This window comes from Cavia porcellus, unplaced genomic scaffold, assembly GCF_034190915.1.
Source record: "Cavia porcellus strain 051 isolate PalLab524CR breed Dunkin Hartley unplaced genomic scaffold, mCavPor4.1 scaffold_19, whole genome shotgun sequence".
In the NCBI taxonomy this organism is placed as follows: domain Eukaryota; kingdom Metazoa; phylum Chordata; class Mammalia; order Rodentia; family Caviidae; genus Cavia; species Cavia porcellus.
In genome coordinates, this window is record NW_026947502.1 from 61,170,698 (window position 1) to 61,197,060 (window position 26,363).

The following is a 26,363-nucleotide window of genomic DNA, read 5'->3' on the forward strand; positions in this document are numbered from 1 at the left end:
GTGCGAAGCTGGGAAAGTGACCTGGCCTCCTCTCACCTTGCAGACACCCCTGGCTGCTGTGTGGAGGTGGTGGCCGCAGAGGTGGGGCTCCAAGGGGGGAGAGTCCAGGGTTAGCTGAATGGTGCCGCAGCGCCATGCCTCGCGCTCTGCGGAGTTGTCCTAGCTTCTCCACTTGAGTCTGCGCTGTCTGGAGCATCGCCGGGCTCAGGGCAGAGATGCCAGAGCCCACGGGGGGGGGGGGTCCACACTGTGGGCTCCATGCTTTCTGCCTGAATGTGGCTTGCAGCATTCGTGTCCCATTTCACAGTCAAAGCACTGTCTGTGGCAAACATAGCACTAATGGGGAAATGAATACAGATGGTCCCTGACTTAGGAGAATTTGATTTACAATTTTTGATTTCATGATGGTGGAATAGCGATATGTCCGTAATTTGAATTTTGATCCTTGCCTGAAGTTGGGGCTGTGCTATATAAAACTCTCTGATGCAGCTGGGGCCACAGTTCCTGGTCAGCCGTGGGACCACCAGGGCAGCAGCTCATTACCCTATAGTGTCCCTTGTTGCTAAGCAAGCATATGTGGCACGTTCCACATCTTAAATTCATTTCTGACAGGATAATTTGAACTCACAGTGGTTTATGGGGACATACCCCATAAATCCTGGAGCATGGTACTTGAAAACCATGGTACAGTCTGCCTCTGATGAGCAGAAGCTGCTGTAATTAGACACAAGTGAGACTGGCTTTGGCCACGGTGGTAGCAGCTGAGGTGGTGAGAGAAGTTGATTATTGAATAAAATTTAGTACAAAAGAAAAGACAAGTTTTTGAGTTTTGATCTGAGAACCTTGATGAGCAGTGAGTGATACTTTCACTAAGGGAAGAGCAGGGTTGGGGGAAAATTAAATTCCATTCTCAAGCTGCCAGGTTTGTGATTTCTGATGTGGGGAAGACTGGTTTTGTGGTAAATCTGAGAGTCACTAGCGTACAGACGGACGCAAAGGTGCAGGGCCAGATGAGATCCCAGAGCGAGCGAGACCAGGCGGAGGAAACCTGGCTGAGGCCGAGACAGGCCCGCCAGCATGTAACAGTCAGGAAGAAGAGAACTGAGTACAGCAGGAGACAGGGTGGTGGAGAAGTGGGGAAAGAGACTGTGGGCTGCCCAGAAGCCCCTCAGGAAGCATTTCACCAAGAGAAAATAGAGTCCACACACTGAATTAAAGCCCGCCGATGTGGGGGATGAGGTGTCACTTTGTAGGCCCAACCCCCTCTAACCTGCAATTTACAATAGCCGCCCTGGTATGCGAGAAGGAGGTAGAATAGGAATGCCTGTTCTCAGTGAGCCCCTCACCCTCTGGAATCCATACTGTGAGCTGGCTTTGTTTTGCAGAAGTCTTGAGGAAGTGGCTGGCCACCCTTTGTGACACTAACAGCAGACAAATTAACAACATTCTTGAGCTAATGAATTTCTTCCTGGGCTAGAGAAGTTATGAGAACTGGTTGTGATTATTTACTTCACTTAGATAGCTTTAGAATAAACATTGTAGTCTGTCACGTTGTAGCTTGCCACAAAGAATGCCTTTTCACTACTTAATTATCTGGGCTCTGTGAACTGATCGGGTTTACTATATATGAATCCTAAAATAAAGATTGTGCGTGCAGTGCAGTGTAACGCGGTGCAGACAGTAAAGGTGTCTCTCCTGTCTTTCTTTTCCGAGCACTGTACCCCCCGTGTCCCGATCAGGCGTGTGTGCGTGTTTACCTTGCCCGGAGTTCAGAGTGCTCTAAGACACTCACGACACACCGAGACATGGACCAGAGGTCCCTGTGACCCTGACAGGCCACCAGCGGCCTCGCTGCGCTGCTTGGTGGGGACGACAGTCTCACTGGGAGGGTGGAGAGATGCCCGTGCGGCTGTCCGATTGCAAGTCCAAAGCCTGCTTTGTTTCACTAAACTGCACGGCCAGGTCTCACGGACAGAGCGGGCCTTCAGCAGTGCTAAGGAACCAGAGCTCTCTGCATCCCTCAGCCCGGGAACAGCTGCCTGAAATCCTGGAGCAACCCCTGGGGCAGAACTGAGGTCACTGCCTTCCTTCTGTGAGCGTGAGGCAGAGAGGGATTTGTGCAGAAATCTGTCTCTTTCCATTTCAGCTCCAGGCAGTCTCCCTGACTGATGGGACAAGGTGTCCCTGTGTGAGGCCCCTTCCCGCAGAGATGCAGGGAGAGGCTAGAAAAATACATGCTTCTCATTTACTGTCCTGCATCCAGCACAGGAAATCAGATTTGCTTCCAAGAGCAACACTTGAATTAAATGAGGTAATTTTACTCCGGAATCATAGTCCAGGGGACTTTCGAAAGTAATAAAGCAGACAGAAAAGCCGTGAGGTAAACGGAGAAAAGGCGGAGGAGGAATGCGCGTGTGTTTCCGTGTTGGGCTCTGTCCAGCCCTGGCGTGGCCGCCGGCAGCTGTGTGTGCTGCGCCTGAGCCGGGCTGTGGGACCCGCGGTGCGGGCAGCTCCACTGCTGGGGCTCGGCCTCCTGGCGCTGGCTGTGCACGGAGCAAGCCGGGTCGGGAGGCTGGAAAGCCTCCCGGAGGGAGTTTCCCCAGACTCTGGAGTCTTCCAGAGACTGCACTTCTGGCCGCTGAGGAGCCCGTGCTTCCAGGCAGGGCAGCCTCGCAAATCCTCAGGAGCCAGCAAGGAGGAGACTGAGTGCCCGGCACACACCAGCCTGGGAGCTGAGCCTGGCTCTCCCTGATGATGCGGGGAGGCCGGTCTTCCTCTCCGGCCCTGCACACCCGGAGTCCCTCCCACCCAGCTCGCTGGACCTCTTGGCTCTGCCTATGAGGGCCAGGGCTCTCGGAGCCTCATTTTCTTTCTGCCCACACAGAGGCAACGATGTTTCTTTTATTTGGAAAATGAAGCGACATGTGTTTCTGTTGTCCCTTGGCATGTGACGCATCTTCCTGAAATTTGGTGGCTGAAAGCAGTGGTGGCTATTACTGCTTGGTGGCTTGGCCTGGTTCCCTGTGCTGTATGCTGGCAGTGACTCATTTGAGGGCACCAACCTGGCAGCTGGGCCTGCCCCAGGAGTCCAGGGAGGGCTTGGGCATGGTCTGGCACCGCCATGCTCCTCCACATGGCCTCCGTCTCCCACGTGGTGTCCCAGATGGAATCTGTGAGGAATCTGTGAGGCAGATTCCTCACAGCCAGAGAGGAGCTGCTTAGTGCTTTCAAGTCCAGCCCCTGAGATGGCACAGTGTCACTTCTGTTACTTTCTGGAAGGGGAAGTGAAAGGGACTGTACCTCTTGGTGAGCTGAGCCTCAAGTGTGTCTGTGGAGGAAAGGTCCACTGGTGACCATTGCCAGAGGCCGCCTCAAATGAGTGAGTTGTGCAGTGCTGAAATCCTTCACACTTCAGTGTTTTCCAGCCAGGATCTGACTCCTAGCCTTTGCATCTAGGACTTGACCCCGCCTGCTGCTCCTGCCTCATTTCTTCCTGCATGGACCTCTCTCTGCAAGGCGGTCACCTGCTGTGAGCCGGAAGGAGAGTCTTACTCCAGGGTGCCAAGCTGGATCTCATACGATGCCACATAACTGTGGGGCTGGCAGGTAGACCCAGCTCACAGACCCTGTGTAGGACCTGGTGATGGAGACTGTTAGAACATCCCTGACAGTTCAGCAAACTGTGGCTGCTGGAGCAGTTGATTGGCTCCTCAACAGTCATAGAAACTTCCTCAGCAGCCCTGCAGAATGAGAGAATTATCTGGGTGACCCTGATTCTCTCAAAGTTAGCATGCAAATAGTTCCGTTATAGGTGCACAGAATGAAGCTAATTCATTACATGCAGTGTGGGCTTTCAGGGCTGTGAGTTTAATTCTCTAGGAGAAATCTGATTGAGATGGGTGTATAGCTAGAGCTATTCCTATCAAGTTACTGAGATTCCTCTCATGAATGTATTTGCTCGCTCAGTCATTCATTTTGTCACCTGTTTATTGGTTCATTCAAGAAGTACTTATGTAGTGGTGGACATTCTCTTATCACAAGCATGAGATTTGGTAACTGAAACTGACTTGAATCATCATCATCAGATGATGCTACCAAACCTAGAATTGAGAATCCAGGCAGGTGGAGTAACTTACTCAGACTCTTGGTGCTTAATTAAGATAGGGTCAGGTTAGAGCTACGTTCCCAGAGGAAGAGGCCAGTGCAGCCCAATCTCTTATTGCAAAGACAGGGATATGTGATATATCTTAATTTGCATGTGATTATTATGCTTCTTATACTAACTTTCTTTGACTGCAGTCCAAAAGTACAGAATGTAGCCTTTCCTTCTGGCTATATTAATCTAGAAAGCCCTGTACTGCTGGGTGCTTTTGAGTTGGAGGTTTTCTTAGTCCTGGCTTTGAATTTGCTTCAGTAGGTAAAGCAATTCCGTTCCTAAAAGTTCCTCTTGTGGGCTAATTCACACCACAAAAATGCAAATGCCCCTCAGTCTCTGGAAAGAGAGGCCCAGGACTGCTACTGAAGAGAGCAATCTGGGAAACTGTCTTGACCCCAAGTGCTAAGCCCAGCCTTTTGCCAGTTTAATTGTAAGCAGAAAAGCCACTATCAAGAGGATAAAAATTGAGACTCAGACTTGGAAACTTATTTGGAAACTGCAGGGCTCACTCTCTGCCTCAGTCGAGCCCGAAAGGCTCAATTTCCTCATTCTTCTGGGACTGGGTTATGTACCAGTTGCCATAAGAAATCTGATTTTATTTTTACTGACAGACAAAATTCATCTTGTTTAATTCATATGTGAGCTCTGCCAATTCCCACTTTTGTAATCCAATCAAGAGTATTATCTATTATTACCATGGAGGTGGCTTTCCCTGGTATTTGGCTACTGGTCTCATGCCAGAGATTAACTTGACTCCTAAGGAAACTATTCTCAGTACTTAGTACAGTAAGTCAGAGGAAGGTTGTTTCCATAGTAACCACACAGGCTCCAAATTTGCAACCTGTGGGTTTAAGCCTAAATTATTTACCCTGTGAATTTTTATTAATATATTTAATGTTTAAAGGTCTTGGCTTTACGTTAGTTAGAGAATCAAGGATGCAGGTGGGTGAATTCTACCAGCCCTTGCTTCTAGGCAAGGGGTTTATGGGCCCTGGCAAAGGGCGGGTCATGGGTGGAAGTGGCTTAGTGATAACTAGGACCCAGCAAAGGACAGCTGTGTCCACATTTGTTAGGAGTAAAAGATTCCCTAATCTTGCTGATAATTATGTGTACTCTGGCTCTGCAGGAGGGAGGCAGGAAGGAGGGTGGCTTAAATCTGACCATGAATGGGGCAAAGTGTTGTTCTCAGTTCAGCTGACAGCTCTTCTGTCTCTCTCAGGTGCTCGGAGCAGGTCTATGATTTTCTACAGTGCCCAAGACTCGGCAGAAGAGTCTCCCTGACCCTGGGCTTCCTCATTATCCTCTGTTCTGTCCACACACAGAACCCACTGTCTCGTAGCCTTGCTCATTAGCAATGAAGGTGGTACTTTCTGGGCTCTCCCTAACCCCTCCCTTCAGAGGGTGTTTATCCTATGATCCTTAGGCATCAGGCACACAGCGGAGGTGACAGCCTAGTGCGAGCTGCCTGCTAAAGTGTTTCCAGGGCTTCACACTCTGGAGAAACATTTGCTGAGAGAGAATGAAAACCCTGTGTTATGATGCAGGGATGGCGCAGTGGGTGCTCCGTGTGGCCCACAGCTCCCTCCGTGATACACGCCAGGCTTCCAGTGTGGGTGGCTCTCAGCTCTGTCTCTTTCCAGGCATTGCCCAGAGCAGGGGAAGCCTTGCTCAGGGTGGTACCCCTTCCCCAAGGGCAGCCTCTGACCCAACCGTGGAGGACTCCTAGTCCTGGCTCCCTATCTCAATGCAGACAACATCGGATGGCTGTTCAGCTTCGGAGCTCCCCAAAGCACCATGCGAGGATTCTGTGCAGCTGTATCCAGGTAGCTCCTCTGAGTGTTGGGCCTGAGAGCACCCCTCAGTAATCTTCCTGTGTGTGGACTTCCGTCTCAGGCTTGGCTGAGGAACGTGAGTAAGACATGGTGTGGACAGTTGTGGCATAACTAGAAGGAGGGGTTAGCGAATGGAATCGACCCTAGACATTGGGAGGAGGAGAGACAGCACTGGCTGCAGAGGAGTGAATGGGGAGTTTGGGGTGGAGGGGCGTGGGGGGCTTGCTAGAGCAGAAAGGGGAGGATGCAGCTGAAGCAGTTGTAGGAGTGCAGGGCTCCGGAGGCCACCGCTGGGAGGAGATGGCTTCCGTTTGCCGTTCCCTCAGTTTCCCTTCCCCTTGTAGGGAAGCAGCCCAGCCGGAGAGGCCAGGGACAGAGGCCTCGCTCCAGGTTGCAGGATTCACCCACAGCGAACGGAAGAGAAAGTGTGGAGCCAGGGATTTGGGGGTGTGGGAGTGGCCAGGGTGAAGTGTGAGCAGAGGTTCCTGGGTGGGGGGACTGGACCAAAGATGGCAAATGTCATGGCTGACTCTGGAGGACTAACCATGCCTCATTTCCTCTTGGGGTTCTTGACAGCTGGGAGGGCAGGCACAGGATGCAGGCAGAGGGGAGGAGCAGCACAGCTGCTGTGGCGGGGTGGGGGGTGGGGGAAGCTAGCGCCCACTCTTTTGTGGGCAGTGGCCAGGGCAGAAGGATGGAGCCAGGGAGGACCAAGCTGCACAGTGGGGGAGATGGAGGCATGGGGCCTGAAAAAGTGGCCAGGCAGGGGCCAAGGTCTCTGATGTCTGTTCCTGCTGATTGACACAAATAATCAGACTCCCCCACCCAAGAGCTGCATATGAAGAAAAGCCAGTACCTTTAGCTTTCAAGGTGGCTGGAGGTTTTGATTGTGCTTATTGCTTCTACCTAATATAAGATCTATGAAATTAGAATCCAATCCAAATTACACTGTATATCTGGAATATGCCAGGAGCCATGCTAAGCAGCCTGGCTTCATTTGTTAGTGGTTATAATCAAAGAAGCAATAAGCTTCTTAAAACAGTTCTCCTTAAGAAGAGAAGGATGAGCAGAAATACCACACACTGTTTGGTTGATTGCACACATATTTTGCTTTAACCTATTTTGGAGACTTCTAGAAGCAAAACCTAAACTGCCAAACCATGGCTTCCAGAAGGTCACATAGGAGAGTCCAGCCCTCAGGTCCACTTGGCTTTCATAGGAAACCTCTTCCTTCAGTCTTTCTAGAAAAAGGGAATATTTTGAACATCCACCTGGGTTTCCTATTTTCCTACTTAGACTTCCAGTGTGGAAAATGAACCTATTTATTGCTCCAACATTTGCAGGTGAATGGAATAAAAATTCAGGCTCAACATATGCATGCTAATCTTTTTTTAAAATTTGTAGGTTTTTATTTGGAAACAGGATCTCAATATCTTGCTACATTGCTCAGGCTGGGGTCCAACTTGCAATCCTTATGCATTTGCTTTGCACAAGACTGGACCAAGAGATTCGCAAGATGTACTTCTTTTTTAACTTGCTGTTTTTCTAAAATTAATTTTATTGGAGATACATATATATATATATATATATATATATATATATATATCACATTCCTCATAGGGAATTTGTACCTCTATATACAAATATGTAATGTATGCTAATCTTGAAGTTAGAACACTACCAGAGAAGCAGAGGCACATGAAGTCAATCTCAAATACTTCATAGCTCAGCCTTGTCCCATCCTAGTGTCCCATAAGCTCGCCTCCCTGGACTTGGTTTGGAGTTCTCCTCCTTCACGGCTCACAGCATCCTGTACCCACCTGTCTCATTTTGTACTCACCATCCAGATTGGAGGGCCACTTTGATGTGATTGCCTCCATCTCCCTTTGGGGCCACCAGGAAGCAGACATCAAGTTGAGATCAGAAGAGCAAGAGATTCACCGAGCAGGATCTGTGAAAGACAAAGGCAGGGGCAAGAGCAGGCAAAGAGAGCTTCCAGATATTTGCCATGCTGGTCTGACCCCTGTGATAAGGGAGTTGGAGGAAAAGCCAAAGGGCGTAGCATGAGTGCGTTAGTCAGGCCAGTGGAGCATTGCTGAGCCAGAGCTGTGTACTAGTATAGTCTTACCTTGTGCAGCAACGGCGTGGCTGTAACGCCTGGCCTTGCTCAGCTTTGTCTGGGAGCAGCTTAGACAAACGGTGACCTTGGGATTCAGAACTCACAGCTAGGTCTGCTAACTATATTCTTTGTAGTGGGGTCTCTCAGAGATCCAAGAGATGTGTTTCCATGGCCACCACCATCCCTCATTCAGGGAGGAGGCTCTTCAGGTGCGGGTGCATCTGATTTATTTCCACATCCTCAGTGCTTGCACAGTGGGTGCACCGGGCACACGGAAGGTGCTTCATAAGTATTTGTTGAAACACTGTCAGGGTTATATTTTTGAGAGATGTGAAGAAGGGTGAACTGTTCAAATGATAGGAAATGGAAAGTTTTTCATGGTCCTAGAACAGAAGATCAGAGTTACATGTAAAGAAAGATGTAGGGTGAAACAAAATGGGATTTTTTTCACTTTTGCAAAGCATAGGAATGTAGCTGGCATAGAAAGGAAGACATTGGCAGCAAACGATTTTGGCGGTAGCATCTTTAGGGTTTGGAAACGGAATTTGGGAAGAGAAAGTAAGAGCTAAACGTAAGATGAGGCTCCAGGCCTTAGGAGCTGGGCAAATGGGGAGAGACAGGGAGGTGGGCATTGCGGGTAATATGTTGATTTGGCTGTTAGATTTGCTGAGCTGGAGATGCTCTTAAGACTTGCAGGTGGATGTACCCAACTGCCAGTGACACCTGCCTGTCAAGAGCTTGCCAGAGAGGTGCAAAGAAGAGATGCATATTGAGAAAAGTAGTCAATGAAAGCCAGGTGAAAGAACAACAGACTTCAAAGATGAACTGAAACGGACCCTCTGTGTGTTAGGTAGCAGCTGTTAGGCCTTCATTGGCAGGTCTGAATAAAACAGAGTGACACTGTTCACTTCAATCCTTTCCATTCTTTGGTGGAAGGGGTTTCTTTTATCTGTCTGCTTTTTCTATTAACTTGTGATTTTCCAAGTCTGTCATTTTGCCTTTGATACTTACAGAGCAAGCAAGATGATTTGCAAAAACGTGGTGAACTCCTGAATGGTAGGTTTTGCTTATTAATCTCTGTTTGTCCAGTGTCTAAAATGGACCTAAATAATAGGAACTATTTAGTTACTATACATGAGGTTGAATTATTTGATATGTATAATTGTAGTTTAGAAAGTTCTTGAAAGCATTGTAATCCTTAATCATGGTAATTCTGCGAACTAGTGTTATCTTCATTTATAAACAAGAGAACTGAACTGCGTGTAACTTATTTGAAATCCTACAGTTAATAAGAGGTGGTGTCAGTCAGGACAGGTTAGAATATGCTCAATAACAGACAAGCATTAAACAAATCAGTAATTAAGAACACAAAGTTTATTTATTATCTAAGTAAAGTCCATGGTGTGTCTTGGAAACCCTCTGGAGTTTGGTGGAAACTCCCCTCCATTTGGTGGCTCAGAGTTTTGGGATTTCCCAATCCTATATCAAGTGCTTCCTGTTTGCTGCAGGATATCACAGATAATCATGTTTCTTCCATTCACGTTTCACTGGCCAGGTATATGGTCACAAGCATATGACTTCAACTAAATTCAAGGCAGGAGGGGAGAATCTCCTCCTGGGGTCCCTGGAGGAGAACTGGTCGGACTGGGAGTAGTTCTGTTGTCTACCCCCAAAACAGAACCAGGTCTCGAACTTAGACTTCTGATTTCCAATGTAGATTACATTTTGCTATTCATCTCATGTTTTATTTTTCACTTTTCATATTAAGGAAATTATACACATTCATGCCAGTTTCCAGTGCTTAATTAATACCCCCCAAATAATCATGCTCTCTACCCACTTACTCCACTTTTTTTTTTTTTGTCTTTTTCCTTTTTACCGGTACCAGGGATCGAACTCATGACTGCCTGCTTGCAAGGCAGGTGCTTACGCCGCTGAGCTAAATCCCCAGCCCCCCACTTACTCTACTTTTGTTACAGGACTAACTTCTCATCCATAACACTTGAGGTTAGAATAGGCTCAGAGTAACCCAAGATATCACTTTTTAGGACTAACACCCGAGATATCTAAATTTTTAGGGATAAAGATGGGGTTTAAATATGCAAAGGAGCCAGAAGTGGCAGATCTTTCTTTACTAATTTAAGTTCTCCTGTTCCTCTTGAATTTTCAAGAGTGAGACATATCCATATGGTGTATCCTTGTCACCAACTGGGGTAGTACCTCCTATTCCAGCGGTTCTGTGTCACACAAGCTCTGTTAGAGTTATACACAGGGCTGCAGGCCACACGTGGGACTTCCAGGCTTTGTATAAGTCCCAGTCCACATCTTGCATTCTATTCTATTAATTTCCACTCTTACGGGGTTGGGGAACCATGGCCAGTATGCTATGTGTTGAGAAAAACAATGTGACCAGGACTGCTCAGTGTACAGACAGAAGGGACACTGAGATTCATTGGGCTGGACACAGAGAGACAGACAGTGGCATATCCCACAAGGAATTCCTCCACCAGCGAATGTGACAGTCCGAGCACGTGGTGCACAGGTCTGTAGCCCAGGATGAGGATCTGCTCAGAGAGCCGTGAGTAGTATCCACTCCTACATTTCACTTGTAAGAACATGAAGGAACCTTGATGTGTAAGGTTCATCACTAGTCAGAATTTGAGTTGCTTCCATCTGCCCAGATAGGCCTACCATGAAAATGATAGCAAATCTAATATTGCCTAATTTTTTGGTGCCAGACCTTTTTTATGTGCTGTGTTTATTTTCCTTAGTCTTACAGCGTTATGGATGGTGGCTTGGACATCCTTTTTTCATTGATGAATACTGTAGGTTCACAAGGGTAGACTTTTTGATCTATTTTTCTCTGCACTGGTTGCCTACACCAGTTTTTGGCATACTCTGGGTCTTCAGTATATATTTGTTGAATAAAAAAGCCAGAGTTTTCTAAGCCAGTGAGAGAGGACCAGAGAGTCTGATGCACAGGCTTTTCCTCTGAAGTCTGACATTATCATGTGACCTGTGTCTGGCCCTTGTTAAGGATGAGGTACAGTGTCTGCTAATTCTTGCACATTTGTTAGCCTGGCCCCTCGGCTCCCTCGCTGTACTCTAGACACCTTGGGAGACAGAGGTAATGCCAGCTTTCCCTGCACTCCAAGCTGGTAAAGAGTTGATGAGTTGCTTGGCTGCAGAGTTGCTGTCATACCACAGGCAAGGCGGAGGGAGGCAGCCACAGTTTCAGAGCTGTTTTATCTTCTCCAGGCAAGGTTCTGTCTCTCTGTCGGCCTCCTTCAGGAGACCAGGCCAGTGCAATTTTGCTGCTCCACTAGGGGGACCCAGATGCAAACAAAACACCTCTTCTGCCCTCTTGGTCACTGGGGTGCTAGCCGCAGTCCTCAGGAGGGACGGGGACTCTACCTGCAGGGGCAGCGTGCCCAGCTCCGCTCTCTCCTCCCTGGAGGGCAGCTCTTACATTCGGGGCTTTTGGAGTGAATTCCACCCGTGGGGCCAGGACCGCTCTGCTCTTGAGATCCCTGCTGCTTCTGCCAGGGCCGACATACAGATTTTTTTAGCAGACAGGCTGGATTTTGAAGGGCCGCCAGGCTGGCGATGAGGCTGCTTTGATTTCACAGGGAAGCCCCGCAATTAAGATCTAGTGAAGAAAAGGCACTTTCCCTTCCCTCACTTCCTCTGCCTCCTCTCAAAAATCACGGGCCTTTCCAACACTTGGTGTTTCAGCGGGCGGCCGTTTGAAGCTTGCTCTTCCCTTTCCACAGCAGAGGAACTGGAGCGGTGGGTCCTGTAAGGCCATCCCAGCTATGCGGAGACAGGAGCGCTTTGTTTTGACAACTGACCTGACAAGGGTGGATGTGTCTGTGGGACGTCTCAGTGTCGCCCTGCAGATCCCTCCTTACTAAACATCTTGCAAGCATACTGCGGGCATTTGGGGAAATTCTGACATGTTCTGTAACGTAATCCTATACAATTATTTCTTCTTTCATATGATCTCTAATTAAATCATTTTATTTCATTCTCGTTGTGGACTTTTATTTCCTCTAAGATCCCATTTTCCCTGAGATGAGTGACAGGAGATATTTTCAAAGAATCATACTCCTGTTTGGGAGCTTAAAGAAGTGTTAAAACACCAGTTTGGAATCTCAATGGCACCGTCATCCCTTGGCTCTAAAGAGATGCAGGATTCTGACTGGCATGGAACCCAGGTCGGCCTGAATCATGCACCATCTGCGTGAGTTTTTTTGAGATGAGCTCTGCCTACGTGTTGGGGCCTGGCTGTGGATTTGTGACTTTGTCATGATAATTATTGTTTAGGAGTGAATGAGATTTTAGGGACAATGGTTCCAAAACATATGATGTCAGGTCTCTATACTGAAAAAATTCCCACATCCCCTCGCCAGCTCTAGGATGCACTATTTGTGGTGCCTGCAGTGACTGATTGGAAGTCTGTGGAAGGCTCCGAGTGTCTGGGCCCAGTGGGGAAGCGTTTCATCTCTAATAGTGGTGTCTGCTATGGGTGTAGAGTGGAGGTGTGTCTGTGTGCTGTGGGTTTGCTGTCCTGTACTGAAATTTTCTATGCTTTTCCCCAAACTACTATTCTTGCCTCATCTAGATTCTTCTGTACTTTCTCTGCTCTTTGGGGCTGTATGTGAATGTGTTTTAAAGGAAACTAACTGAATCATTTCTCCAAGTGAAATTGCATGCAGAAGCTAAATGTATGCAAGCTGCAAAAACTCTGATGGTGTAACAGAAGAGTCTTTGGCACTTACCCTGGCACTGATGCTCTGCCTTGGATTCTGTGGGCCCACATGCCAGCCTCAGCCCACTTACGGCACATCCTTGGACAGGTTGCACCCTTTCCTGTGTTTTGCTTTGCTTCTTTCAATTCCCTGTGCCTGGATTGATGTCCTCTACATCCCCCGAGGTCTCCAGAGTCCCTCTTCCCCAAGCTCTGCCAACTGCCCTGTGGTTGGATGGATGTATTCTCACTAACAGTCACTGTGTTTTTCTTTTGCTTTTTAAGTGTTACAAGCTCTGTAGTTTTCTATTCTTTCATGCACCTACTCATAACTTTTCTGGACATGTTTGTATTCTTGTAAAATTGAGGCAGTAGTATTATTTTCCCTAGAGTAATGAGTGGATTCAATTTATGCAAAGTGTTTATTAGGGTACATGGCACAGAGTACATTGGCTACTGGTATTATTGTAATTTTTGTGACCTTAGCATCATGAGGATAATGGCATCTCACTGCCTCAATTTCATGCTCAGGCTCCTGTCTGAGGGGAGGCCTGCATTTATTTTTCACCTGGATGCACAAGGAACTGATCCTTTTGACCCTTGGCTTGGATGCTGGTTGTGTGAAGTGAGAATCAGTCATGGTCTTGTTCACAGTCTGAGAACAGTCACACTTGCTGCACCTACAAGGAGAAGCTTGAACTCAACTAGAAATCTTCATACTTCCCAGCCCAGCCTGGGAAGAGCTTGAGAGAACAGACTTACTTGCAAGCAGGCGGTCGTGAGTTCGATCCCCGGTACCGATAAAAATGAAAAAGACAAAAAAAAAAAAAAAAAAAAAAAAAAAAAGGCCTGCCTTCCACAGTTTCATTCAGGACCTGGCACTCTGGAGAGCTCGTGAGCTGCTCTTCGGAAAGCAGGAGAAAGCCATGTCAGCTGTGACTTGGGTCCTCGGGGGATCCTACTCTTGCTGTTCCCAGTGTGTGATTAAAGCCAAGTGGCCGAGAGAACCCTTTGCTAAACACACTAAGAATCCTTTAGAAAATTGCTCCTTGGAAGGGAAAGGTTGGATGCTGGAATCTTTAAGTGAATTTACAACCTGCAAAGGAAGCTTCTGCAGGTATAGGTGACTTGAGGGGCATCTCAGATGTGCAGGGTTTACGGTGTGCTGTCTGTCACCCATCCTATCTGTTGACCTCCTCAGTTGATGGACAACTTGCCTTTTGATAGTTGCCAAGCTCTCTCTTCCCTTTGGGGCCTCCACCTACACAAGTCAGCCCCTCTCATCCCAATTCCCACACTAATGTTTCCGGCTTCTGGTGGTACTCCATGCCTTCCAGAAATCTCTCTTCATCTCAGACTCTTTTCTTTCAATTTCCATCAGGAGGCTTCTAAACTAGATTATCATGGTCTGTTTCCTTGTATATCTCTCTCACTGAAAGTGAGTTGCAGGTTCTCAGAATATGTTGTTTGTTTAAGTTTGTTGCCTGGAAGCCTGGTAGGGATCTAGGTACAAATTAATGAATGAGAACAATTAGCCAGTGAATAAGTGAAAAACAATCAAGGGTAAATATATGGGTCTATCTCATTTTTAATGATCTTACCCAGGTGTGAGAGGATGAATGATGGAGCACAGGTTTTTAGCTATTGTTTTAGGGTAGCACTTTTGACAGTGAAATCATCGCCAGTTTTGGACCAGATGGCAGGTGTGTGGTGGGAGTGACAAGCCCCTGTTAGGACATTTCTGCCTTTGCTAGGTTCTTCTAGCGGAATCGAAAACAATTGTTTGCATAAAGATGCTTCTATTCTGGGAAAACAAAACAACTGAACAGAGAGACCACAATCCAAGCAGTACCCAGATTCCCTGTTGCCCCCAGCTAACGGCACCGCTTACACACGAACACCAGGCTGGTTGCTGTAAGTGCTTCCTTTGTATCACCCTTTCATCCTCACGGTGATCTCACGAGGTGTGCTCTGCACCTGCTCATCTCTCTTTTAACGAACAGCAAGCAGAAGCACAGAGAGACGAAATAACCTGCTGTGGCCCCAGCTCTGCTGAGTGGCTGAGCTGGGAGTCAGACCCCTGATTACCTGCCCTGGGAGCTGAGCCCCGCGGGCCCGGCCACACAGCATCAGCCACACAGCAGGGCTGCTCGTCTTGCGTGGCCACAGTACTAAGTCCTTTCTCTGCACTGTCAGCTCTCAGGCCTCCTCACACCTCTAAGCAGTGGGGTTCTTACTGGCATGCTATTGCATGAGCAGTGGCCTAACGTGGAGTCCCAGACCCATTTGTTGCCAAGCAGAAAATCACTCAGTAGCTTTGGATACCTTTTGAGACAAGGCAAGCTTTGTCACAGGAAGCACAGACTGTTAGGGCCAGTGGTGCTGGTTAGGCCTGGCCACCTCAATAAGATAAATCAACAGGTCTGCTTTTTGGAAGCAGAGGTGAAGTGGCTTCTCCCAATCTGACTGCACCGAAGGACAGAGCCTTCTTTCATAACAACCGTCTATGAAAATTCCCCTGGGTGAACCCAGGAGGGGAACCTGGCACAAGTCCCAGAGAAGGATGAAGACCTTTGAAATCCTTTCAGAAATCATTACTTAAGACACTTCTGCTACCTGGCCCATTGCTGCTCGCTGCCTGCGGAGAGTATGACCCTCGTCTCCCGGTCCCCAGGGATGTGCAGAGTGGGAAGTGCCTCCCTGGCCCCTCTCCAGTTAGACTCCAAGGCCGAGAGCCCTGTGGTAAGAAGTCTGATGAGAGATGCTTCTACAAATGTGTGGTTGCCCTTTGTCCTTTCAAAGGCAACCCCGTGTACTATGAGAACAGACTACTTCCACTGGCATGCTCAGTAAGGGAAGGGCCAACAGGTATAGTATTTTTCTTAAAAATTAAGGTAACATTGTGACACTGTGGAGTTTATTAAAGTTTCCACAAATATTTTTGTTATGTTCTGGGACCTATGGTCACATTGTACTTTCTTGATTGTATTAAAGATAAGAACCATATCCTATTCCCAAGCCACGCTTATCTTGCTTAGCATGCCCAAGGTGCTGGGGTCAGCCCTGGTTGGAAAAATATGTTGGGGAAACCCTGTGACTTGAGCCCAAGTGATACCTATTAGTTCTGCAAAGAAATGTCAAGAGGCAGTGTGATTGGCTGTGTTCTTTTTTTTCTTGGTCACAATGCCAGACAAAATTTGAGACTGTGGCTGATTCTTTAGCCTGGATTTCATGGTCAAATTTATGCAGCAAATTGGGTAGGGCAGGGGGGCTAGTTGTTTGGTTAAACCCTAGTCTGATATTGCTCTGGAAGTATTTTTTAAAGATGCAATTAACATTTAAATCAGATTTTTGAGTGGATGATCTTCTGTTATGATGATGGGACTTAACCACTCAATGACTGTCACATAAAAAGCCCAAGTTTCCAACCTGTTGCCCTGAAGAATTTGGATCAGGAGTCTAGACTCAGTGCTCAGCTAATGTTCCAGTTTGCTGGTCTGCCCTCTAGATTCTAGTCTTGTCAGCCCCACAGTCAGATAAGCGGATTCTATCTGCAGGACATATATGTGCTAACCTACTTCCCCTTACTGTAAGAAAACCTTCACACAAGGCTGGGTACTTTATAATGGACAGAGGTTCATTTAGTTCACAGTTTTAGAGACTGAAAGTCCAAGATTGAGGAGTACCATCAATTTGGCCTCCAGTGAAGGACTCAGGGCAGATGGCACAATTGCTGGGCACTGTGCTACAGGGAGAGATCACATGACTGGAAGGCAGGAAAGGGCTGCCTAGTGGGTCCTGCCTCTTAAATTCCCAGCACCTCTCAACACTGCCACATTAAGTACTGAGATCTCAACACCTGAACCTTTGGGGGACATAGATGAACCCTAACCAAGCCAAAGCACTTTGGATTTGTTCTTTTCTCTGGCTGAGAGTGGACTGGGACCCAGACACACTCAGCTCCTCATGGACATGTGCTGTGAGCGAGCAGGAAGTATTTGTTGCTGAAAAGTCACAGATATTTGGGGGTTGTCCGTGACTAGAGTATTCCTACTTAGGGGACATTACGCAGAATCTGTTCAATTCGTCTGTTTTTCCACTTAAGCTTTTACGGGAGTTCAACCAAATCTCAGCTGGACGGTATGACTTAACTCGGTTTGCAGGAGCTTGCAAATCATTTCAACAACTTCCTCCTCTAAGTACTTGCTTAAAATATCGAAACCCAATCTATACAATATTACCTGGTGGGGGGAGAAAAGAAAGGTTGGTCAGAAATTAATATTAGCTAATGGCTTACTGTTGAATCAGATACTGAGCCAGGTGCTTGGAATATAACATCTCATTTGTTTTTAAGACTGGTTTATTATTATTTTGATTGATGAGAGCATGAAGATCATAAACACAGAGTTAGTAAATGTCAGAGGCAGAATTTAGAGCTTCAATTGTGTATTTTAAATTCCATGGTAATTCCATCAGTAAGGATTTTTAACAGTGTGAAAGGAGCACATTGCAATGGCCTCAGGTAGAGGGAAACAGCTAGAAAAGCAGGGTTATCAAAAGGCAGGTTTGGTGACAGTGCCTGGAATCCAGAGATAGGAATGTGGGTGGAAGAACCAACTTACTAACAACTTGCCTATGTGGAGCAGGTATTCATATGCCAGGTGCCTTGTGGGGGATTCAGGTGGAGCGTCTCAGGGGGCGCTGTCAGCAATCCCAGCTAAGTAGGTGCCACCGTTATCAGTACCCCTGTATTAAAGAGCGGGGGTGGAGCACGCAGATGATCAATGTCTCACTGGGTACACAGCTGGAAAGAGGAGGAGCCATGCCAAAGCAGGCTGGGCCTTTTTCTTCAAGCCTGGTCCACGCGGCTTTCCTAACCTCTCCAGGTGGCCTTTCATTCCCTGACCCCCAAGTCTGCATTCAGGGCCTCTGCTTGGTGCTTCCATAGCACAACAATTTGCCAGTGTAATCCCACTACTCCGTGCAGTAATGGTCTGCTTATCGCCTTTCCTTTTCTTCTGGAGCACAGGACTCATGGGTTTAGTGTCACTTCATTGTTGTTAACTCATGCAGGCACTGTTCTTAGGATATAGCAGATGCTCAGTAAGTGTTGATTGCATGGATGATTAGAACCAAAATGTATTAATTTTGAGATGTTATGGAGTGCTTCGCCTCTCCTGTCTGTACTGGCTCCTCAGGCGGTTTTCTCTTACCTCCTACCTCAAGGCCTTTGCTTGTGAAATTTCCTTTATACACAACCTCCCCTTTCTCCTCTCTGCTGGTTTACGTTGCTTTTGCTTCAGATGCTATTAGGGAACCAACCTTTGCTGACTTATCCATTTGCTTCCTTTATCCATGTCTATTCACCAGGGACCGTCTACCCTGGGTCCCATGCATAAATCTGTGCTGTCTCTCAGTGATGTTTTCCTTCCATCTTTGAGAAGATGGACTATTGCCAGGGAATGAGTGGCTCCTGTATGATTGGGAAGGAACCTTCTGCTGAACTTGACCAATGAGAGAATGCCTATAAGTAAACTAAGGAAGGGCCTTCAGAGGAAGAGGCACACTTTTCTTCCAACCTATTCCCACTGTGAAAGATGCAGCCTGGAGCTCTAGCAGAACAGCTCGTTCCATGAGAACTGGAACCACATTTCAGAGATGGTGGCATGGCACGCTACATGAAGCCTGAGTCTTAGACAACCTAAGTGTTACTTTTGGAACCATCTCTAGATTCTCCTCACTATGCATATTTACCTTTAGTTTCTCTGTTATATACCACCAAGTGTAATTCTGTCTGGTACTGGTGCAAGGGAGATTCCACACATACTGAGCAGTCTTGAGAATCTGAGTGGCGACTCTAGACAACAGATGGTAGCTATTTAGAAGGTATTTAAAAGGGGAGCTTCTATAATAAGCTATTTATGATACTAGCGTCTATACAGGTGCCTTCAATTCTGACTGAATTGTTCATATGCCCATGAACAAGCTATATCACCCTCAGTGCCTTATTTTCCCACTGGGGATGGCTAGTGGGTAGATAGATTGGACTATGAGTCTTAGAGGTGACGGATACCAGAAGCCATGTCTCCAAGACGAGAACTGCTGAAGACAGAAAACCGTAGCAACTCCCTCCCCTGGCCTTGGTGGGTAAATTTTCACACTTCCCCGACCACTGCTCACATATGCCCTCTGGCCCTTGTTTTGACTTTGTAGCTTGTGTGAGAGGGAGCAGGGGAATCTGGGCTGCAGCAAACTCTTAGTGCTGTTTGTGAGTGACGGGACCGGCCCTGCTGTTCTACCTTTCGTTGTCTCTGAGACCGCAAAGTCTGATCTTGCCATCTTGGCAAGCCTCCTCTTCCTCTCTGTCAAATGCAATAAAAAATGTCTCAGTTCTAAGGTTATCTTCCTCTCTGAAGCTCCAGCTGAGGCAGTGGTGCAGGACCACTTGAGTCCTGTGCTCAGGACCAGCCTCCTCTTGTATATCCCCGCTGTTTAAGTTGCTTACACTTTCCAATTTTCCTCTCTTTTATTTGACCTAACTGCCCACCTGCCCTTCTGTGGACATCTGTGTGTGTGGGTTTGGAGGTGCAGTGCGAAGAAGAGAGAAAGAGCGATATTCTGAGTTAAGATGAAATTGTCCCTGGACCAAATTCTGCCTTGAAATAGTCCTGGGTCTTGCACTTACTTTAGATTTCTCTGCCCTAGGAATTGTTTGGTCCTTCCGTACCTGTGTCACTAGGCCTGCAGACAAATAATTCCCACCCTCCCATTCCCCATCTTTACCTGCTCTACAGAAGACACCCCTTTCCTCTGAGTGAATAAGCTGCTCTCAGTGTAGTCCTCCAGGCAGCATTTACTGGTGAAGCGCACTGGTAGGCTCTGGATTCCCCGGTGCAGTATGGGCTCCTCTGTGACCAGGTTCTGTGCCCAGTGCTGGGTGAGCAGATGCTGAGTGCCTGGGGATATGTGTGGCTGCCAACTGTGGGAGTGAACTGGCAGACTCTGAAGACGTTCCTGAATGACATCCCTCGCCCATTGCAGCTCTGGGTTCTTAACTCAACTGCGGTCGGCATGCTGCTTCCACAGTGGAGAAATGAAGTGGAGTCGGGGTGAGGTGACTCGGTCTGAAGATCACTAAGCCAGAATGACGGGAGAAATGTAACATCCTGCTGGGGGAGAGAGTCCAGCATGGTCCTGCCCTGTTCCTGTGGAACTGAATGGAATCACCTAGCTTCTTCATTCTTCTAAACAATAAAAATACAAAGATGAATATAATACTTAACCATGAGTGGCCGTGGTAGAAGGGCAGAGCACGCGGGCAGGGAAGCCTGGCTACGGTCCTGCTTTTCCTCCGCTGGTCAAAGGCTGAGATAGGAAAGTGAGGCTCATCGCCTCCTTCCCCTTTGACAGGCAGTGAGCTCTCTGAGCACACTCGCGGTCCTTCCCCTCACTGTCCAGCAGCTGATATGTGACGAGTCTCTTCTGCGACTTCCTGCCACCTCTTGAAGTTGCCTCAGAAGCTGCTTGGTAAGCTGCCAACTGCTTTTGCAGCCCTGACAGGAGCCAGCTCAGTGCCGGGCACGATCAGTGCCCTCCTCCTCTGCACTGCTCAGGTGCTGCTGCCACTGACCGTGAGGAGTGGCTGCCCATGGCAGGAGTGCATACCACAGGACGAAGACCAGGGACAAACACGCCTGCCACATTTCCGTAGAACCAAACCCTAGGGGTCCTCGATCAGTGGGGTTCTGCTTCAGTCACACAGCTTCAGCGCCTCCATTTCCTCCATGGACTCAGCTGTCTGGGATCCCTGAGGCTGTCCTCCATGCCTGTGCTTCCCCAGGACATATTTACCTGGGCTACAACTGGCTTCAGATATAAATCTAGGCCAGGCGATTGTATCCTCTAGGTCCTCTGGGTGACTCCACTCTACAGCCTCTTTAGATGACCCCATCACTTGTCTAAAAGTCCCAAAAGGTTCCCAAGATGCAGGAGACTACACGCTTGCAGCCTGGCCTTTCTCAACATGAGCAGCATTCCCTCACATGCCTCGGGTCAGACCAGGAAGGCTCTCTTCTGTACCCGGCCCCGCTGTGCTGCAGTACGGACCCAAATGTACTCTCGCTTTGGTGGCCTTAGCACCTGCTCATGATTTTTGTCTTGGGTAAAATGGGCTGAGTTGGTTGCTCTGAGATAGACCCAGTAACACTAAGGTCTAATAGACCTGAGCCTGCCTGGCAGCTGGAGGGCTCCTGAAGAGCTCCAGAGTGGTGAGCTCTGAGGAGCCAGGACCTCGAAGACCTGTGGAGACCCAGAGAGGCATTGAAAGCTGCTAGGAAGAGCTCCGAAAGCTGCAGCTGCTGGGGAGCTGTCGGGGGCCGTTGGGAGCCTCCAGGACCTGTGATCACTTAGAAATTAGAACCCTAACTCTAAGAAGCCTGCCACAAAGGACTGAGAGCCACTGACACCCAAAACCAGCAGATACTAACACCGAGGGAGTCATTCTCGCCAGTTTGTGATTTCTGTCCTAATTGAGTGAAAAAACCCCTGTGCAACTGGTGACAGCACGTTCTAGGAATGCATGTGAAGGCTAAGTTTTCAAATTTTCATCTGTTAAACAATTGATAGTAACTTCTACTTTAAAGGAAATTCCATTAAGGAGAAAACACAAATAAATGTGTTATAATAATTATATATATACTATTGTCACTAAGAATAGTATATTGTCAATATACTATTGTCACTAAGAATGATAATGACTCTCACATCCTGCCTTATGACTGTTCATACCTGCACACTTACCCCTCCTGATCAACGGTCAGTGTCCTCATGCTGGACATTAATTGTCTATCTGCTTTCTTTCCCTCCTTGGCCACAGGCCAGTGGACCCAGCAGTATTGCTAGTTGTGTTCTGACTTTTACCTGTCAAGCAGTGAGGAGATGGCTGTGTAAGCAGCACAGGCTGCTCACAGGTGAGTACAGCACACGATGCAGAGGACACTGACTAGAACTGTGCAGCTCATGGTTGCTGCAACCATATGTGGTAGCTTGGGGTCTACTTGTCCCTTAGACCCCTGTATTTCCTTCCTCTGGAGTGTGTTATTCAGGTAAAAGGTCCAGCTTGGCTGGTAACTATAAACCTTCAGGTTTATAGCGTTGGAAGCTTTGTTGAAGAATTTTCCTCACCTGAATGATCAGGGGACTCCAGTACCAAGACACCTGCAGAGGAAAGAACTGTGAATGAGGTTCAGTTCCAGAAGACTATAATTTAGAAGCAATTCCAGAAGATTATAATCTAGAAGCAAGCTGGTGGACTGAGGCAGATACCTATGTGAAGGTCCTGAAGCAGCTGTCAAAGTTGGGAGAGGGGATATGCAAGCCCAAAAGAAGGGAAACGACCATCTGTAAGTAGGTAGAATGCATGGGGAGAGTTAACTGTCGGGGCAAGACATGCTGGTTTGAGATTTAATGCTCAGGCTCATCATCATAGACCTTGAATAACCAACCCATGGGGGCAGGAATTTGGCTTGGCTCTGATACGGACTAAATTATGTCCCCACCTAAATTTGTGTGTTTAACCCTTACCTCCAACGTGCGTGTCTTTAGAGATAAGGATTTTAACCATCTTTGTTCGAAATTATTATTATGGTCACATCTAATAGAGAAGGAGGTGAGCAAATTTGGAATTCCACCTGGGAGCATTTCTGCCTCAATCAAATAAGACGGTTGTGTCTAACGAGGAAAGAGAATCTGTATGTTGTAGACAAGTAGAGGGTGCTGTCACAGAATGTTTCATCTCTTACACAACTGCTTTGTAGCACTGTATACCAGCTACTTCTCGATAAATACCTGTGGTTACTGAACTGGAGTGCCAGCTAAGCCACTGCCTCAGTTGCGGGGCAGAGGAAAATGTGATCTTCTCTTTTTGAGCACATGGTGGTCAGGGCCAGAACAAACATTCCCAGTAATGACAGCCTGGCTTGCTGAGCGCCCAACTGCTCCAAAAACACAGCAGGAATCAAAACTCAAGCTCCCCTTTGGTGCTGCCTCAAATGTCAGTGGGTCTCCATTAGTGCATCATATGAAGTGGCTACGGGTGCCTCAGGAGGAACGGCTGTGACTCAGGAAATTTCTCTTTGGCTGGAGGTGTAGGAAGTCAAAGTAACAAGGCAGTGATCTGCTTACCCCTCTATTCCATGGCATTACCTGCCCGAGATTTTTCAAGGAAACTCGGCCTTGATGTGGCCCGCCAGTGCACACCCAACTTCGCGCATTTTTAGATTCATGCAATGAGTAGAAAAGCCAGATCAGATGTGTTAGATCATGAGAATTTCAGCTTTGATATCATGTACTTTGAAGTGTCAGTCATCATGCTACAGAAAAACTATTGAACATACACTGTCTTTGTTTTGGCTTCCACAAAGAGAAGCCATTTGGTTTCTGCTTACCATTTAGTGAAGGGGATAGATAGGGTGCGGGTGGGAGGAGTGAACGGGGTGGAATGTGGGAGGCTGCGTGGAGAAGTGGGGAGCAGGGCTCAGGGCGGTGCCGGAAGGGGCCCTGAGGAAAACTGCGTGGAGAGGCGGGGAGCTTTGGACCCTTGGCGACGAGGGTCCAGGGGTGAGGAACATTCACTAGGCAGGGACACCTGAGGGGAGCTGACCTGGGTGTCTTCAGCGAGAGCTGAGGAGAGCAGTGGCTGCGGATCACGCCTGGGCCCCAGGGAGGGGCAGGAAGCCTAGGAAAACCCGGAGGGCTCTAGCTAAGCATCAGCCCGCCAAGGGCCACGACACCCTGTCTCTAAAGGTGCACTGACATTTATTCGATTTTGTTAAACAAACAAACAAATTAAAATTCAAGCAAACAAATTTTATTAAGGCAACAAATTAATTTATTTTACTCGGAACTACTCTTTCCTGAAGGCTTTCCCATAATATTAACTTGGAAAACGTTGATACATGTGGCATAAAGGTGTTAGGCTCTTTATAAATGTTACCTAATAATGATAATTATATTACGCTTAATAAAATAGAAAGTTTAATTTTGGCTGGAATGTAAGGAACATAAATGTAGCTTTGTAAAATGACGTTGGGAGGAATACATATATAATATATAAATTATAGATGGGTAGATATACCTATCTATATATGTATATCTGTACATATCTTATATCTGTATGTCTATGTCTAATCTCTCTTTAATTTCTATCTGTATCTATATGTAAAATAAGGAATTGGCTCCCATGATGATGGGGGCTGAGAGGAATAGCTGAGATCAAAAATGTCCCCAAGGCCCTGTGAGCACTTGGGGGGATTTTGGAAGGCGATTGAATCTCCAGGCTTTGTAGCTGACTTGCTGTTAGGAGGGGGGCCGGGTTGGGGGCAGGCGCTGGGCGTGACCTGGATAGGGCACCTCCCTCCATGCTCCATCCTTCTTGCTCTGCTTCCTGGCCGTGCGAGCAGTGCCTGCTCTGCTCTGCCCCTCCGCTGTCCTGCTTCTGTTTGGAGTCAGTCTTTCGTTCGTGGGCTGCAATTGTGATCTGAAGTAAGCTCCTTCTGTAGGTTGAGGGTTCCAGGTATTGTGCTTTCGTAATGAACAAGTGACTGAGATGCCCACTAAGCTACTGTGTGAGGATGCAGTTCAGGCGGTGGCAATTCCAAACTCTCCCAAGAGCAGGAACAGCAAGGATCAGAGAGGAAAGGTGTCCCTGTGCCTGTATCAAGCGTAGCTTTCTTTTGCTCTGCTTGGGCTCCCTAAGGCCTGGGTGGTGCCCACTCATGTTGGGCACTCAGTCTTCCAGTTAGGCTGCTAATTGCTTCCAGAAACACCGGGACAGACACACCAGAAATAATGTCTGAATAATGTGGACATCAAGTGGTCGGGTAAGTTCAGCTATCGTACAATGCTAAGGTATTTGAACTGTGTTTGGTAAGCAAGGAGCCTGTTCCAGTCATGGCCGTGATGTGACCTCTGCAGACTGCTTCTGCAATAACTTACAGTAAGCAGATAAATACCTACATTAGGTTTCCTGTGATTTAAGGATCAATACATCTGCCTTCATTTTGTCGGGACCTTCGCAGAGACGGGCCTTAGTCATGAATTCAAGTGAATATTGGCTTAAAATGAACCATTTGGTTAGTATGCAAGCTAACTAAAGCCATTACAGCCTCAGTTTTGATGCACATATAAAACTCAGACTGATCAACGAGGAGGTAGCCGGTTAAGGGGAGTCACTTACGTGGAGTGAGAGAAAACCTTCCCATCTTCGAAGTACCTCTGAATCAACTCTCAGTAGTGTCTTAGAGGCTCTATAACCTTGTTGGTTGGTGGTTTCACACACATGCACATGTACATACATACCCATCCCTGCGTGTGAGCACTGTATTTCTTGATTACACAGTTGGTTTTCTGGGCAGTTACACTATACAGAGGCTCAGGAATCCATCCACTAGCAGGTCTGAAACAGAGCTTCAGATGCACTCTGTGTCATTAGCTGAAGAGAGAGACCAGGGCAGGTCTGCTGATTATGATGATTTTGGCCTGGAAGGGCAGATCACCTTCCTCACCATCCTGTAATTACTCATGTGGCCTCCAGACGTGATGTGGGAAAGACTGTTCCTAGTGTTGCCAGGAAAAAAAATGTGTTTGCTGAGTACTTGGCCTCTCTGCTCACTGACGTGAGCAGACTGACAGCGACAGGAAAGGGTGCCAAGCCCAGAGCTTGCTCTTCTTTACCACAGACTGTTCAGCTGAAGGGAAAGTGAAACACAGTGGTCTTTGAAAGTTTTTCCATTGTGCCCTAAAAATATTTTGAAAAAGTACATACTCATTACATACTTCTTAAATTGACACAAATTCTTCTTCATAAATTTAAATAGCTTTAAAGAATGGAACTTTTAGCATATCATGAATATTGAACATTTTAGTATAAAGCAATACATCATTTAAAAAACTAAATTGAGGGGCAACAGCTGTCATAGCCATTTGACAGCTACTACCATCTAATTAAAAACCACACGAATAGACTTTTAATAGGAAATTGTACATCACATCTTTTTCATGTAAGGGATCCTATATCCTTTCTATTTACATTAGAGAGTTTTCTCTTGTTGCAAAGTGATTTTATATTTGGCATTCTTTTATTGACCAATCTATGAAATATTTCTGCAAAAGAAAATATGTTTAAAAATTGAACCTATTTTTTTCCTATGATTCCAAGGCTCTGCATTTTAAAACAATTGAGTCATCTTTAGAATTGTTAGCTCACATCTGATCAAAATAACATGTGTAGACATTGTACATTTTACTAAATAATAGTTGGTTGTGGAAGTCAAATGCTTCCAGAGATGATTTTTTGAGGGGTAAATAGAGGTTGAGGTGCTTCCTTCTTCAGGGAGCTCCTGGGGATACCAGCGCTTTGAATTCTTCCTGTGTTTGCTGTGGAATATCTCTTTTATTTTCTCAGAATGGATGGGGAAAGAGCACCATCTCTTGCTGTCTGCAGGTGTT

General features: G+C 47.1%; 1 long non-coding RNA gene across 1 annotated transcript in view; it reads left to right on the forward strand.

The window, feature by feature from the left end:
* The first annotated feature begins 230 nt into the window (after positions 1-230).
* LOC134471670 (uncharacterized) overlaps positions 231-26,363 on the forward strand; it is a 46,137-nt gene continuing 20,004 nt past the window's right edge. The window contains exon 1 of the long non-coding RNA XR_010041246.1: positions 231-6,064. This is a non-coding gene — a long non-coding RNA (uncharacterized LOC134471670). The remainder of the gene's footprint in view (positions 6,065-26,363) is intronic.